Source organism: Leucoraja erinacea, chromosome 15 (assembly GCF_028641065.1).
Source record: "Leucoraja erinacea ecotype New England chromosome 15, Leri_hhj_1, whole genome shotgun sequence".
Lineage (NCBI taxonomy): Eukaryota > Metazoa > Chordata > Chondrichthyes > Rajiformes > Rajidae > Leucoraja > Leucoraja erinaceus.
Window position 1 is genome coordinate 13,694,139 of NC_073391.1, and position 18,042 is coordinate 13,712,180.

Here is an 18,042-nt window from a genome sequence, read left to right on the forward strand (position 1 = left end):
TGATGAAACAAAATACAGAGCGGAGGTGCAGAACCTGGCGGACTGGTGCGATCGTAACAACTTGTCACTAAACACCTCCAAGACCAAGGAGCTGATTATTGACTTCAGGAGGTCCCATAATGGAGAATACGCCCCAATCTCCATTTACGGGGAAAGTGTGGAGAGAGTGTCCAGCTTTAAGTTTCTGGGCACTCACATTTCAGAGGACCTCACATGGTCCACCAACACCGCTGCGCTGGTCAAGAAGGCACAGCAACGACTGTTCTTCCTGAGGACATTAAAAAAGACTGGTCTGCCCCAACAGCTGCTGACAACGTTCTACCGCTGCACCACAGAGAGCATATTAACGTATGGCATCTCTGTGTGGTATCTCAGCTGCACGGAGGCGGAGAGGAGAGCTCTTCAGCGCGTCATCCACAGAGCGCAGAGGATTATTGGGACACAGCTACCAGCCTTGGAGGGCATCTACCACACACGGTGCCTCAGGAAGGCCGTCAGCATCCATAAAGACTCCTCACACCCTTGTAACGGACTGTTCGAACTACTTCCCTCCGGCAGACGTTACAAGGCCTTCTACGCCCAAACCTCCAGACTCAGAAACAGCTTTATTCCCAGAGCTATAGCGGCTCTGAACCGGCCCTGCTGAGTGCCCCCCATCCCCCCTGGACTGTCTCCCTCAGATGGTCACGTCACACAGCTTATTTATTTATTTTACTTTTCTTTTACATCGGTTGGAAGCTGCATACTAAATCTCGTTGCACTGATGTGCAATGACAATAAAAGATATTATTATATTATTATTATATTATTATTATTATTATTATTATTATTATTATTATTATTATTATTATTATCATCACTTTCTTAAAAGCCAACGGGATAGTATTAACTGGCCACATTACATGAAATAAAAAACTAGTCTGGCAGTTGAATGCAAGAGAACTTTGTTCATGATTCACACAACTTAGGAGACCTCTGCCCTATTGTCTATATGATGCCACACAGAACCATCTCATCAGTCATTCATCCATTCCTTTCCTTATTACCTATTCTCCATCACATGCCCATCAATTCTATACTGATTTTCCTACCACTCATTGATGCCAATAACCTACCAAATAGCGCGTGTTTGGGATGTGGGGGAGAAATTAGTGTATCTGGGGTAACCTGTGCAGTCACAGGGAGAATGAGCAAACTCCATTAAGACATCCCCAGTCAGAATTGAACCCGGGTTGCTGAACTGTGAGGCAGCAACTTTACCTGCTGGTACACTGAGTTGCCCTTTTGATATCAAGCAAAATGGAATGTCTGCGCTTTTTATTTCTGGACCAGTGAAGGTAAACTAGAGCAGAAACCCTGAATAAATGTATTGTGGCAGATCCCAAGGGTCGGGCCATTCCACTATGGAACCCCTCGGCACGAGAATGGACTAGTCCGGGAGCAGCTCTTAGCTACAGGGATAAAGGACAGGGGTTTAGGCACGATCTTTCTCTTGCAGACCCGACAGGACAAGAGAACAACACGTAATAAAAGTCTTCCCGAAATACCTGGCTCCTCGCCTTCACTTCAGGCTTATCGATGCGCCACAATATTATATTCATGAATTCATCAACATTGGCCCTCATATTTTTTCAAACATTTTTGTGAAAGAATAGCCTCCTCAGTGGTCAACACTGTCCCTATTACTGTGCCTGAATATTGTAGTCACCACTGAGCCCAGGATGACTGTGGGCATTATCCTGATGCTAGGAACCTGAAACATACTGGTTCTACATCAGCCTGGATGCAAAAATGGAAAATTATGGATAGTCCAGGGAAGAGGCCTCAGAACTGCTGCCCGAGGGCTTGAACCACTTACAGACTGCTCAACCCTGTGGGACAGGAGCAGCAAAGGTTTGCAGTCATCTGGAGCCATACACTCACAGAGAAATAAATGTACTCAAGGAATAACGCAGGGAGTACATTTACTGCACCATCAATGCCAGCCTCTTCTGCATCTTATCCAATAAAATCATATATTTGCTATAATTCAGAGACTAGAATTATCACAGTCAACCCATTAAACTCTGCGCATTTGATCTTATTCTGCATGATTATACTGAAGGCAAAATACCATGCTTAATGCATTTGGCCAGTTCATAAATAATATCTTGGCAGTTGATTATACATGCAGATAGCCAGTTATCTGAAGCAAACTATGCTTCCCGTTGGCACTTATTCAAACATCTGCAAGCTGTTTTGCATACATTCTTCTTGCAATTTAATGAAAGCAAAATCTGGTTCTTAATTGAACGCCTAATTAAAAATAGCTACTAAATCATTTTGGATTCTCACAGGAACCTATGATTTTAATATTAAACTCCACAATTGTACAGTGTTGCTGAGTTTATACAATTTTTAGCAACGTTCAAATTCTGTCCAAATCTAGAATTAGTCCTCAATAATTAGTCCTCACTGAAATAAAGTGCTAAATGAAACTCTCTGCAGGAGGAGGTGGTTATAGATACAGGTTAGCCCAGAGTATGAATTGATAAATTGGACAAGAACTTGCTGGGTTGAAATGCAGCATTTACCCTCAATAAGTGTCAGCATGGCCAAGATTCTTGCCGAAGCACGGATGATCAATATGTTTTGGCCAGGTTATATTGGCAGGTTTCCGGCTGCTTTTTGATATTGTACACCACATGAAGTCTCGGAGGGGAGTACAAAATTGTTGCCACAGCCCTTGCCCTTGCTTACATCCCTGCCCTTGAGAGCGTATCAGGTGAGGAAGCAACCAGCGTGATCTTTTGAATGGACAAAGAAGATTCAGAATTAACATTTTTGCATTTTGGAGGTGGTGGAGGCAGAGATAATGGTTGCATTTAAGAAGCTTTTGGATGGGCGCATGAATATGCAGGGTTGGAGGGATAAGGATCATGTGCAGACAGAGAGCAGTTTAAGTTGGCATCATGTTTGGCACGGACATAGTGGGCTGAAGGGCCTGTTCCTGTACTCTTCCATTGGGCAGCACTTTGAGATCAATGAGAAAGATAGGACTGGTCCACAAGTTAAGGTCCTAAATAAGAGAAAGGCAACCTTTGGAGGCATGAGGCAGGATTTTGCATGTCAACTGGGTGAGACTGTTTGCAGATAAAGGGAAGTTGGAGGCGTTTAACAGTAAGGCAGCAAGAGTTCGAAGTAACATATTCCTCTTTGAGAAGTCAAACCTTGGTAGGACATTTTTTAATTTTTTTATTTTATATTAGTTATTTATTTCGGACAGAATAAAAGAATAAAAAGCAAATGTGAAACAGCATACAAAAAAACAAAACAAAAATATTTATAAAGTGTCATAAACAATATCTATAAATAAATGAAATCATATGTGTCCGAAAAGGAGCAGGAAGAAGCCAAAGCTTATTAATTCCCACCCCTTATTCAACTGCTTGTAGTTATCTCAGTGAATGTGGGGGACCTGGGAGTGTTTTAGAACAGAGGGTCTTAGGAATACAAGTACATATTTCCCTGAACATGGTGTCAAAGGGTAATTATCTGTACAGGTGCACAACCTTTTATCCGGTGTTCCAGAAACCGAAAACCTCCGAAAACCGGCCATTTTTTCCAGATGTCGTCTGCGCACCAAAGCTCGCGTTTGGCGCCAAACTTGACCCGAAACGACCCACGGTCAACCCAGGTCTGTACTACGGTAGCGGCTGCCTCCTCCCTGGAGACCGGGAGACGCTTAAACATCTGTAAATCATTGCTTAAATGTTAGTCAGTTAGTTTGGAGGGCTTTTATGTGAAGGGGGGTGAAGGGGTAAACTTTAATTCTTAGTCCCCTACCTGGTCGGAGAGGCGGGGAGCGGTCAATGCCTTACCGGGTCGCTGTGCAGTAAGCTCCGCAGCGCTGTGGCCGCGGGCGGCGCCGGTTGTAGCTCCGACCCCGGCAACTCTACCCCTGGCTGCGAGGCGCTCCAAATCCAGCGCCGCCCGCGGCCGGACGCCCCAGCTCCGCGAATGTCGGGAGTCGGCAGCGTCGCAGCGCTGGGATAGCAGCGGGGAGCGGGCAATGCCTTACCGGGTCGCCGTGCGGCAAGCTCCGGAGCGCTGTGGCCGCCGACCCAACATTCGCGGAGCGTCGCTGGATTTGGAGCCGCGCAGCCAGGGGTAGAGTTGCCGGGGTTGTAGCTCCAACCGGCGCCGCCCGCGGCCGGACGGAGCCCCCAGCTCCGCGGCTCCAAATCTAGCGACGCTCCGCGAACGTTGGGTCGGCGGCCACAGCGCTCCGGAGCTTGCCGCACGGCGACCCGGTAAGGCATTGCCCGCTCCCCGCTGGTATCCCAGCGCTGCGATGCCGCCGACTCCCGACATTCTCGGAGCTGGGACGTCTGGCCGCGGGCCGCGCTGGATTTGGAGCGCCTCGCAGCCAGGGGTAGAGTTGCCGGGGTCGGAGCTACAACCGGCGCCGCCCGCGGCCGGACGGAGCCCCCAGCTCCGCGAGGTTGGGAGTCGCCGACCAGGTAGGTAGGGGACTAAGAATTAAAGTTTCCCCCTTCACCCCTACACCACCATCCACCACATAAAATCCCTCCAAACTAACTGACTAACATTTATGCAATGATTCTCCCGGTCTCCGGGGAGGAGGCAGCTGCTCCAGACTTTTCAAGCCGCCCGCGCTACCTACCTAATCTACGCTAAAAATCTTCCATTCTGAAATCCGAAAATGTCCGAAATCCGACAAGTGTCTGGTCCCAAGGCTTTCGGATAAAAGGTTGTGCACCTGTACTAACTTGTTTTTCTCTGCAAGGTCTGCATGGCCCTCATCTGAGATGTAAACCATTTTCTCACTCTCCATAGACGCTACCCGATCTGCTTAGAATTTCCTGCGTTTTCTATTTTTATATTATGTTGCCTCAGTATTTCTTGACTGTTGTTTTGCTTTCCACAGATGCTATCTGATCTGCTAAGATTTTCCAGCATTTTCTATACAGTACTTCCAACAGTCAAAAAACTATGAAGTGACAACATAAAAACAAACTTTAATCATCTAGCCAAGCAGAGAAATGGTAAGCATGTGCTCAATAATTGTGACCTCTGAAGTTTACTGAGAATAAAAAACTAATCTCAGACCCGTAACTCAGGCTCCTTAAACCATTTTAATCACGCACTTTTAATACACCCTTAAAATTGAACATACAGGAAATGTATACAAACTGTAGCCAGAATGCATAAGTCTTATGTAAATATTTCTTTCATCTGATAGTGATAGTTTATTTGTTTTGTTGGAATACATGAGTTAAGAGCAATCTGTACAAACCTTGGTAGGACAGTCACAGTGAATGGGGAGTACCTGGGAGTGTTTTAGAACACAGGGTCTTAGGAATACAAGTACATATTTCCCTGAATATATAACAAATAACCAGATAAATCTTACAACGCCCAATTAATCAATGAGATTAAAATAGAAGACAGCTAGATGATGAATTCATTGTAGACATGTCACTGACACCTTAATTACAAATTTTCACTGGACAAGTTGGAGTTAAAATTGTCCTAGGCTTTTGTGTATCTTTTTGCTTTCCTTCCATATTTTGAACCCACCCTGCTCTTAGTCATGAAAGGGAAAGACTGTTAGATGCAAGAAAGCAATGGAGCTAATACTTACCTCAATTCCCTGCAGCAGGTTTTTCTGAGCCACGTTATTACATTCATAACATTTCCACTAACATAAAATAATTTGTTGTTCACACTGCAAAAGAAGAAATGCATTGTTATTTATAGCGAATACTCTGGTACACTTGGTCTATCGGGATGCCAAAACAATTCTGTCATACAAAGTTCAAAAAGGCTAAGACATAAGCATTTCAGTTAATGTATTACGTTTGCATTAAAGTCCAGAATATCTGAAGACTCCCAGCTCCACTGAGACATACTGCACAGCTGAACATTTTCTAAATTTTTAAAAAGTGAAACTTTGGGCTTATTTCTCGACATTTCCATCAACATTTCCCAAAGGAAAGATAAATGTAAAGATCAAACTGTCTAATCATTTTGAGAGTTGACTCCTTTATCAGGAGGTGAATCTTAGGTGAAACTATTCATACACTGATGATATCTTTATGCTTCACTAAAATCATTCTAATCTCAAGAGAAAACCTTGCGTAGTGGTACATCATGCCGAGGAACTAGACAAATCACAGAGTTTCTTATTAAACCCAGTACAAACAATAAAATTTAAACACAGGCTAGAGACTATTTTTATGCTCTGATCATGTGTATACCCGTGAAATGTTTGGGACCAATAATGAATGCAGTACATACTCTATGTCAGCATGTTGCAGTATCTTCTCCATTCATAAGGAGTTGGCTTCTGCACCTTACAGTATAAAAGCACATTTGGTGAGCACCTGATGAAAATATGTTTTATACTGGAATAAACAATGAAGTTGATATTAATTAAGCATAAAATGAGTAGGAATGTCACAAAGATATGAAAGGATTTAAGTTTTCTTTATGTACAACTAAAACCTGTGTTCCACCCTCCTGTATAACCTGTACATATTATAATTCACTTTAAAACATTGCCGTTCATTTGTACTGAACGGAGAGCCCAATTGTTTTGAATGCAGTAATAAAATGAAGTATAGAAAAAGCAAATGTACGAGCAGTATTCACATCGTGTACTCACATAGAACAATTCAAAAGAGTCATTTGTTTCCATTAGTATGTTCTGTCCATTTGGAGAATTGCGAGCAATTTTGGGCACCATATCTGAGGAAGGATGTGCTGGCTCTGGAAAGGGTCCAGAGGACTGGGCCTGTACTCACTGGAGTTTAGAAGAATGAGGGAGGGCCTCATTGAAACTTATCAAATGGTGAAAGGCTTGGATAGGGTGGATGTGGAGAGGATGTTTCCACTAGCGGGAGATTCTAGGACTAGAGGTCATACCCTCAAAATTAAAGGACATTCCTTTAAGAAGGAGATGAGGAATTTCTTTTGTCAGGGGGTGGTGAATTTGTGGAATTCTTTGCCACAGAAGGCTGTGGAGGCAAGGTCAATTGATGTTTTTAAGGCAGAGATGGATAGATTCTTGATTAGTGCGGGTGTCAGGGGTTATGGGGAGAAGGCAGGAGAATGGGGTTAGGAGGAACAGATAGATCAGCCATGATTGAATGGCGGAGTAGACTGGATGGGCCGAATGGCCTAATTCTGCTCCTATCACATGACCTTATGACCTTTTGACTATAATTATTTTATTTACTTGCAACTTAATTGAGTACACAGCACTTGACTGGTGTAAGTATTATGATCTGATAATTAAATAGGACTACAGTAAAACCTTGAGAAAAATACGTTGCCTCTGTCAGGCTAAAATTAAGGCTTAAAATATGTTCCTTTATTCATATTCCTTGATTTTGCTTAGATGATTCACATACCTCAGGAATGCAGCAAAGAAATTGAAACAAATATTCTACGTTATTAAATAATTTCCTCAAATTAATCAAATTTTGAATTAGAACAGCATTTCAAGGATCCAGACAGGAACATGGAAAATGAAAGATTTAGAGGGATATGGGCCAAACATAGGCAAATGGGACCAGCTCAGATAGAACATCTTGGTCAGCATGAATGAGCTACACCAAAGGGCCTGTTTCTGTTATGTATGCCTTTGACTAGATTGAACGTAAAAACTAGCAGGTTTAAATCAAAAAGAAAACAAATATGTTTTCCATAATTGATAATAAACAGTATTTAAACCAAGCAAATTGTGTATGGTTGATTTAACCTTAAATTTACAAATAACAGAATTTTTATCACGTTATCTCACTGCAAAAATTTGTGATTGCCTTCTCTGCAGTGCTGGCAAATAGCAATATTAAGCAATTATCAAAACCCATTTTGGTAATTTAAATTTTGTCTGAAAGGTAACAATAATAACTTTTTCCTTAACCTTTCAGAACTGGCCTGGTGGCCCTCGTGAATATGGAGGTTTATTTTAAGCGCAATAAAAAGGCCCCACACCACCCACTTCAACTCACCACATCAGAGAGGTCAAACCATGGCTTGTTTTCTATCATCAAAAAACAAAGCAGGTAATTTGAGGGAAAGGCAAAATTTGTTCACCTGAACATATGCGACAGACTGCAAAGCGGTTCTGTGGTTCTCAGATGCTTAAGTGGCATCAGTTGAGGAAATGAATAGAAAAGTTATTTGTCTATTGAGTTTTGTTGATAGGTCACCACTTCTTTGCTGCAGCTTCAGGGCAAGACGTAAAAGCAGAGCGTTTGACAACTCACAACCTCAGGGAAGCAGGTGAAACAACTTATAAAGCACTTTACTGAGCCAGACGGGGCCCAAACATGTGCAAAAAAGAACTCTGTGCACAATGGGAGGCATCCACACTGAAGCAGGCACCGTCTCAGACAGAATGTAACTCTATATTCCCTGTGTCACTATTATTGATGAAACAGGAGCTGAGACTGAGAGCTTTTTAACACTTTGAATAGTTCTGGGCATTCAACCATCCCACATCCTTGCTATCAGACTCCGAGATGGAAGACTGTGATTTTTCCTGTCACATCTTTTGCTGTGAAGATTCTGTTCCCATCTATAAATCACCTACAGTTTTGGATAATAATAGCACCCATTAGGGCTATGTCCAGACCAAGCCATAACTCTTTCCTTTTTTTTCCTTTAAAACAAAGTGCATGATCTTGGGCCTCCATATGTCAGGGCTTCAAGGCTCACTTTGTCAAACTACTTACAATCGCATTTTTATCCGAGTCAAATACCAAGAACAGTGAGCACAGAAGTTAAAATAAAACCTTCAGATAGAAAAAAAAAGAAATTAATCTCCGAATTTGCATTTAGCTGCCTGAAGGCCTCGAGCAATCAAGTGTTCAAAACCTGCCACACAGACTAGAACCTGGCATTCATACTTTCATTACCTAGTTTTAGAATTCATTATTAGCCCCAGAGTTTCTATTTAATGAGAATCATAAAGGCGCTGTCCCACTGCGGCGACCTAATTGCCGAGTTTAGAAGAGTTTAGGAGAGTGTGAAAAAGTGTCATGTTGAAGACCTCCTTCAACTATGTTGAAGACTATCTACAACTACCTTCGACTACCTTTGATTATCTTTGACTACGCTCGATTACCTACGAATAACATGCCGACCCCTACTACGACCTACCTCGACTAAACCTACGAGCACAAAAAATATTGATTTTTTTTCATGGCAACCTTTTTTATTCGCAGGCATTTTTCAGCATGTTGAAAAAAACACCGCGACCTAGCTGAGGCCTCGAGTATGCGGGGACTACTCTCGAGCATAAAGGAGAGTTACAAGGAGCTCTTAGGACGTTGTGTCGACCATGCTGCGAGTATGAGTCGAGGGCAAACTCTTCTAAACTCGCGAATTAGGTCGCCGCAGTGGGACAGGCCCTTAAGTCATATACCATCACCTATCATTCAACCGACAAACTTCCATTACTGAAAATATTACCATCTAGAGAACACGGGAAAAAATAGTAAGATTAAACGAGAACTTACCAGTTCGAAGTTTGATCTGTATTTTATGAGGAGTTATGATGAGGGATTATGTGAAGAACCCGTCCGGCACGCATGCGCGACATGGGTGGCTTATGCCTGAAACTGGGTGAGTTGATAAGTCTGGACTGCTGGGAAAATCATTAGGGTTTTTAAATGACCATGTCGAGGACCACTGGGAACCATGACTGTGGGTTTAGTCGGGTACTATCAAAATACCTGAAGCAGAGGCCATCTGTATTTTGCTTAGTACCCGACTGATGAGGCCGTAGTACCTGACTGATGAGGTAGAAAAGGGGAGAACATAGAGATTAGATTCACCCCCCAGTTCAGCGGGAATGTATCCATTGCCGCTGCCTCAAAGTTTGGTTTCATGCGACATACACCGGTATGTGGTGATTAAATTGGAATACAAGGAAATTGATATCTGGTGTTCCATATTGCTTTGTAATTTCAGCAAATACTTTGGTTTAATATGTCTGTTTACAGTATTTAGCTCACCTGGTAGGTATGTTGCTGATGGTCAAATATGTTTGACGACATACGGTTACCAATTGTTAAATAAATTGTCACATGATATCGATTTTACTTCGGAGTCACGTGAGTGACTACGTGAAGAACCCACCCAGCGCGCAGGCGCGGCATTACGTCAGCAGTGCAACAGCGGCAGCAGCTGGAGCCAGGCTCTCCAGCGGCAGCATAAAGTCAAGACCTCAGGTAAGTGCCTTTTTTGTGTTACAGAGTCGCTCAACGGTGGAGAATTATGGCCACCCGAAAGCGACCAGCCAGAAGGACTGCCTGCCCTACTCCACCCGAGGAGGGGTCCATAGCTGGGCGGCAGCCACTCGTAGCGGAGGAGCCATTTCAACGCTCCCGCTCACCCGACGCCGAGCCGCCCCCTGTGCTGCCGATATCGACGCCCCGCACAGGGAGGAAGGCTACCCATAAAACGGACCGGCCGGTGTCCTCCGATTCGTCGGAGGAACGGGAACGCTCTCCACCGCCGAAACGGGGGGACGCCCGCATCAGCTGCATGAGGCAGCTGTTGGAACAAATGATTGATGAGGAGATGCAGGCTAGGCATCTCCCAGGAGGACGGGCTTTGGCCTCCTCCTTACCATCACCACACCCTTCTGTACCCTCTATGTTCGAGGGCAGTAAGGGAGGCCAGGACTGGGCTGGCCTATCCCAAGGGCAGGCGGACGACAACATCAGTATGCCGGGCGTGCTGGAAGAAGAGCTACTGGGTGTAGTGGGTCGGTACGCTGCGCCCCCAACGACCGGGATGGTACTACCACCTAGACTGGCGGCCAGCATCAATAGGCTTTCCAACAAGCCGCTGCTGGAGAAGGTCGTCCAGCAGGCCCTTGAAACCTATACAGCGCCAGAGAATTGCGAGGCGCTGCGGGTGAAAACAGTCAACGGGCAAATATGGAACCAGCTGGGGCAGCAGATCAGGACTCACGAAGTAAAAATGCAGCGGGTCCTGAAGCTCCACTCTGCAGCCATCACCGCCTTTGCTCAGTCCGTCGGGAACGAAGAGCTTTCCATACCCCAGCAGGATGCACTGGCGTTGATGTGCAACACCACGTACGAGCTCAACAGCCTACGGCGGGATAACATCAGGCCTGCCCTCAATCCAAAATACGCAGGCCTCTGCAAAGCTCCAGCGCCGGAACGGGAGGCGCTGCTATTTGGTGCAGACCTGGCCAAAAAACTAAAAGAGTTGGAAGAGGCGGCCAAACCTGTAGGCCTCATGAGGGCAGCGCCAGGACCGAGCAGGGTGAAGACACCCAGTTGGCAGCACGCCTCAGCATCCACCAGCAGGTACCGAGCTGGTGAAAGCCTGGTGACCGCCTCCCACTACCCCCAGAGCTCTTTTTTAGAGCGGGGCCCAGGGCGGAGCCGTGGGAAGATGCGCCGCCCCACCGCAGCACCAACACGGACAACCTTGGGCCAAACCTATCCGGAAACGCCCCCACAAATAAACATGGAGGTAGGTGGGTCTGGTTCCTGCCAACATGCACAGACAAAGGGTGTTGTATTAACAGGAGGACGTTTGAGGTTCTTCAAGCATGTTTGGTGCTCCCTTACTAACAATAAGTTTATACTCAACAGTATCAGTGGATACAAAATTGAATTCAAACCAGGCATAGAACCACCAGTTCAGCACATGCCCCAAAGGGTATTCCTTCCCTCAGCAGTTGAGAAGGTAGAAGGACAAGCTGAACTAGATCGGCTCGTGTCTAAAGGCATCATAGAAATGACCACACACGAGCCGCAAGAATTTGTATCAAATATTTTTCTCAAATCCAAAAAAGATGGTGGATGTCGCATTATTATTGATCTGACGTCACTTAATCAGTCTGTTGAGTATCAACATTTCAAAATGGAGACATTTGTCACTGCCAGACAACTGATCTCCAAGGGATACTACATGGCAAGCATAGATATCAAGGATGCTTACTATTTAGTACCCATTCATAGGGATTATTACAAATATCTGAAATTTATCTGGATGGGCCAGCTATGGCAGTACAGAGCCTTGCCCAATGGTTTAACGACAGCTCCCAGATTATTTACAAAAATTCTCAAAGTGGCCATGAAAAAATTGAGAGAACAAAAACATTTAGTCGTGGCCTATCTGGACGATGTTCTCATATTAGGGAGAACAAGGGAACTAGCTGTCGCAGGAGTTTTAGCCACTAAACAACTCCTTGAAACTTTGGGATTCATCCTACACCCAGATAAATCAATATTGGAGCCTACTACTAACATGGATTACCTAGGCTTCACTATTGACACTATCCATATGACTGTCACTCTGCCCAGAGACAAAAAAGTTTCACTCATCGAAGCTTGTAACCATTTAATTACTACACCGCAACCAAGGATACGGCACGTAGCCAGAGTTATTGGCTCTATAGTAGCAGCATTCCCGGCTGCCCAACATGGGCCCTTGCATTATCAAAATTTGCAAAGAGCAAGGACTCATGCATTACGTCTTAATAGGGGGCATTATGACCGCAAAATGGAGTTACCCACTGAAGCCAAATCAGAACTTCAGTGGTGGATCGATAATATTTGGCACAGTCACAGTCCTATCGCCGTAACCAATCCTAACATAACCATTACAACGGATGCCAGTGCTTTAGGCTGGGGAGCTACTAACTCCATAGACAGCACAGGTGGCAGATGGACTAACTCAGAGGCATCGCTACTACAATCACTGGGCATTAACTTCTTGGAAATGCTCGCCGCCTTTTATGGGCTAAAAGCATATACATCTGATATGCGGCATGTGCATGTTAGGATTATGATTGACAACACTACGGCGGTATCTTATATCCAGCACATGGGTGGCATAAAATCAGTATCATGCGACAAATTCACTACTATAATCTGGCAATGGTGTGTCGCGAGACATATTTGGCTATCAGCTGCCTATTTACCAGGCAAGCTAAATTTAGTGGCGGACACCAGGTCACGAAAATTCAATGACAACATCGAATGGATGTTGGACCCAAAACTATTTGCTAGAATTGTCAAGCAATATGGTACGCCAGATATAGATTTGTTTGCGTCTAGACTAAATCACCAACTACCCATGTATGTGGCTTGGGAACCAGACCCAGAGGCAGCAGCGGTAGATGCCTTCACGCTGGATTGGGGAAATTTCTTTTTCTATGCTTTCCCTCCCTTCTGCCTCATCAGTCGGGTACTCCAGAAAATTCAGGCAGACTCAGCCTCCGGCATTCTGGTCGTGCCCGACTGGCCTACCCAACCATGGTTCCCAATGTTCCACGACATGGTGGTAGAGACACCTATGGTCCTTCACAACCACCCCCAATTATTGACTCACCCGGTAACTGGCATTAGTCATCCATGCCACCAAAAATTGAACCTCCTGGTTTCCAGATTCTGAACAGACCTTACCGGGGATTGGGGTTATCAGAGAGAACAATCACCACCATGTCGGCATCCCTGCGAGTTTCCACCAAGAAACAGTACCTGACCTACATCAGGAAGTGGGAACAGTACTGTCTGGAAGCAGGGACATCCTACAAGACGGCTTCGATCTCGGATGTGCTGGAGTTCCTGGCCCACCTGCACCATGACCTAAAGATGAGCTACAGTGCCATCAATGCAGCTCGGAGCGCCCTGTCCGCATACCTTATGCCCATAGGACAGCATAGTGTTGGATCCCACCCTCTGGTTATCAAACTCCTTAAAGGGATCTATAACACAAAACCCCCTACACCTAGATACACCCATATGTGGGATGTTAGTGTAGTATTGTCACACCTTCGAGGTTGGCCTCCGGTGGGATCCCTGAGCCTGGAACAGTCCACTTATAAGACCCTCATGCTCATGGCGCTTGTGTCAGCTCAGAGGGTTCAGTCGCTGCATCAGTTAAATCTGGACCACATGGTGACCACCCCAGATACTATTACGTTTACCATGCCGGGGTTGGTCAAACAGAGCAGACCAGGTACATCCAACTCCCCGTTGATCTTCCGGGCATACCCTCCAGAACCTAGGCTGTGTGTGGTGACCCACCTTTATAATTATATAGACACAACCCAAACTCTTAGAGGGGGAGAGAAAGCCTTATGGGTCAGCCATAAAAAGCCTTTTGGACGGGTTACCAGCCAGACAATATCCAGATGGTTGAAACAGGTCCTTAATATGGCAGGGATTAACACAGATGTTTTTAAATCCCATTCAACCAGGGCAGCGTCCACGTCAGCGGCGGATCGGATGCAGGTTCCCCTAGACCACATCCTCAGTGCAGCGGGATGGTCAAGGGAATCGACATTCCAAAAATTCTACCGCAAACCGCTGATGCAGAAGGACGTCTTTGCGGAGAGAATTTTAGAAACCGCAAATTTATAATTTAAAGCCCAGGGGAGCTATTTTTTGTTGTTCTTAATAAACATTTGTTTTTTAAAACTAACAAACTCGTTGGTCTTTAGCTACCACTTCCTCCCTCGATGATCTTTCGGCAGTGAGTGATAAAACTGTTACACGGTTTGAAATCACAGACCTTTGAAGTCTTCACGTAGTCACTCACGTGACTCCGAAGTAAAATAGTGAGATTAAACGAGTACTTACCAGTACGAAGTTTGATCTGTATTTTATGAGGAGTTACGATGAGGGATTACGTGCCCTCCGCTCCCACCCTCATTGTATAGATCAAACTCGGACTGATGTCTCATTAATCTTTACTATCTTTACTTCAATTTGTGTCTATCTGTGATTCCACACCGCTGCTTGGAAGTATGCCGCGCCTGCGCGCTGGGTGGGTTCTTCACGTAATCCCTCATCGTAACTCCTCATAAAATACAGATCAAACTTCGTACTGGTAAGTACTCGTTTAATCTCACTATTTTATTCCACCCAAGTGGTTTGGTATATGCCACCACTGTGATGTTATTAATTTATAAACGAACATGCAAAATGGTGCACTACTGAACAATATGCTTTTACCCAAAGAAACGTACTCAATATTTCCAACTAGGTTTTATGCCCAGTGTCTATAGTGATGACGACTCCAGATTAGTCCATTTGCCACCATGTTCTGGGTATGGGTTATTTTGTTCAAACGCTAGCACCTTAGCTCTAATGGAAAGGTTCAAGTTAAGTAGCTGGTAATGCTGCTACTAATTCCCAATTATTCTTGCCACTTTGTTGAATGGTTGGTTGATTGTTACCATTAATTGTTACAGGTTGTGCCATACGCTGACTCTCCTTATGGCAATGTTATAGATGAGTGGATATAGTTAATTGAATACCAGATAGTCAATAGTTGTGGATGGTGTCAACGTAGATTTATCTGGATTGTATGACAGAGCCCAGGATACAGTTACAAGTTTCCATAAAGTGTGTATACCTGGTGAAAATACTCAAGTGGTTAAGTCAATGATGGTGCGACATTCACCATCTTTGGGTTTTTTGGTACCAAAGGTTCATATTAGACTTCTTTATGACCCCTTTGTATATCTTCTCCAGTTAGCTAGTCCCTCATGTTCTTTTTTAGTGGGAGGGTAGACCCCTTTGGGGTGCATGCTGAACTGGTGGCAAGTTTCATAATTCAATTTTATCCTTGAATACTTTTGGTATATAACTACCAAGTGTGATAGATCTTCATGTTTCCAACCCATGTTTCCCCCCCCCGTTAGTACAAACCCTTCACCTTTTATGTGATGGTAGGAACCATACTTATCTGCCTTCACTGTTGTTTAGTGGTGTGTTCATTTCTTTGGTTTCTGGTTCCTTGTCTGTAGGGATGGTGTTGTTGGGGGGTGGCACATTTTCCATGGGGCCCGCTCTTGACCCTGACCTGAAAAGGGTTACGGGGGCTGGCATGCGGGCCCTGAGCTTTCACCAGTACCATTAAGTAGACGCCTACCGGTGGACACGTGGAGGTACTGCTGTCTGGTTTTGTGTGGTTTGCTCATTCCAGGCCCTGCCCTCTTGATGCCGAATATCTTGGACACTTTGTCCAGTTTTTTAGGCTTGGTTTGGTAACTTTGCCAGATAGCAGGATCTGTGGTTGTGAGGTCGGCGTTCTCACAGTCCTGTGACTTTTTTAGGTTGAGGGCAGGTTTTATGACTTCCTTCGAGAAGTTGCGGAGCATATTGTGTTGAACAGTACGGTTAGGTGTTTTGCCATACTACCCTGCCCCTCTGGAATGAGCATGCGAAAATGATAGCCGACGTCAGGGGTATCAAATACAATTTAAGATATTTGGGTTTTTAAATGCCCTGCTCAATGTACCCCCCAATAATGGTAGGCACTTTGAGTAAATGCAATTTTGGGGAGGTGTGATAAAATCCAACGCCTCATGACTACCTGTATTGGAGAGATTTTTTGGAAAAAACAGGTAGTAAACTGGCCATCAGTTTAGACTGAAAAGGCCATCTCGCTCGTGGTGTAGCCACGTAGCGGCCCACACCCAGCAGCTCTTCCTGATCCTGTACCTCAAGCATACTCCCGTTGTTCAGCCAGTGACCCCTCTTCTTGACCAGCCCAGCCCTGGTCGCCATCGATCCCTCGATAAGGGAGATGGCCAGTGCTGTTAGTGCACTGGAGCGGGAGTGTTTGCTCCCTTGGCGAGCTTGCCCCAGCTCCTGAGGCAAGTCTCGCTGGAGTTTTTTACTTCATGACCTTACTCTAGGCTTGGAGAACAGACACTTACTTGCTCTCGGGCGGTAGTTTGAAGTGCCGGTTCCATCTTCCGTGTCTGTCTCCAGCCCAAGGTTTGGTTGCTGACTTTGCTCTGGAGGCTGCCTGCCGTTTTTGGGCAGCATTTCTGTGGTTCTCTGGCGGCGAGTCTCCTTGTCGGGAGTATGCAGGGATTACCGGCCGGTTTTTCAGTTTTCCTCCAGTCCGCTGCTGTTGGTCAGACAGCTGTTAGCGGACTGGGCATCGGCTCGGTATCCGTGACTGTGGACCGCAGCGTGTGCGGTCCAGGTGCCTCCTCTCCCCCCTCCACTGACGGAACGCTCCTTCCCTGGAGTCGAACGGGGGCCGTTTCCCTCTGTGCTGCTTTGCTCTCTCCAGTTTCCCCTGGAGCAACAAAGAGGAGCAAAGTTTGTAAAATTGAACCTGTGGGTAAGTACTTACCTAACGGTCCGTTCTTTCAGGTTTGTAGCGGGAGCGCCTGTACTCCCGTTCGTCGCTGTTGCATCTGCGTGAACGCTTATGTCGCACATGCATGCTGGACGGGTTCTTCACGTAGTCACTCATGTGACTCCGAAGTAAAATCACTGCTTTTAACAGCTCATTCACAGCTCATTTTATAAATCCAGAGATCCAACATCTGAGAAACAATGTTAAATTTAGCAGTTACAAATTAGACTACCTTTGATGTATGCTGGCACCTTTCATTTCAAATATTGTTCAATAGACCAGTAGGCCATTCGGCCCTTCGAGCCAGCACTTTTGGCCCAATTCATCTCGGCCAACCAAGATGTCTATCTGAGCTAGTCCCATTTACGTGGTCCATACCCCTTTTAACGTTACCTTTCCAAGTACGTGTCCAAATGTCTTTGTAATTGTAGCAATCTCTATTACTTCCTCCGGCAGCTCATTCCATATACCCACCACACTCCATGCAAAACCCTGCCTCTCACACCTTTTTTCAAAACCTTCCCCTCTTACTTAAAACCTATGCTCTCTAGTTTTAGGCTCCCCTACTCTGGGGAATAAAATGTTTACAACCCATCTTACCTATGCTCTTTACGATTTTATAAACCTCTGTAAAGTCATCGTTCAGCTTCCTTCATTCCAGGGAAACTGTCCTAGCCTATCCGTCAGCAGTTGATCATTGATTTTGATGATATCAGTTGCGTAATCAGTTATGTCATCTTTGTTGGGTGAGACTGGGTGTGGCACGAAACCTGGGAATAGAGAGGGCACAGGAAAGACACTGTGGTAGGTGGAGATGGTCTGGCCTTCCTGTGTTCTCTGCCTTTGGTAACCCATCACCTCCTTTCAAAGTTCTTA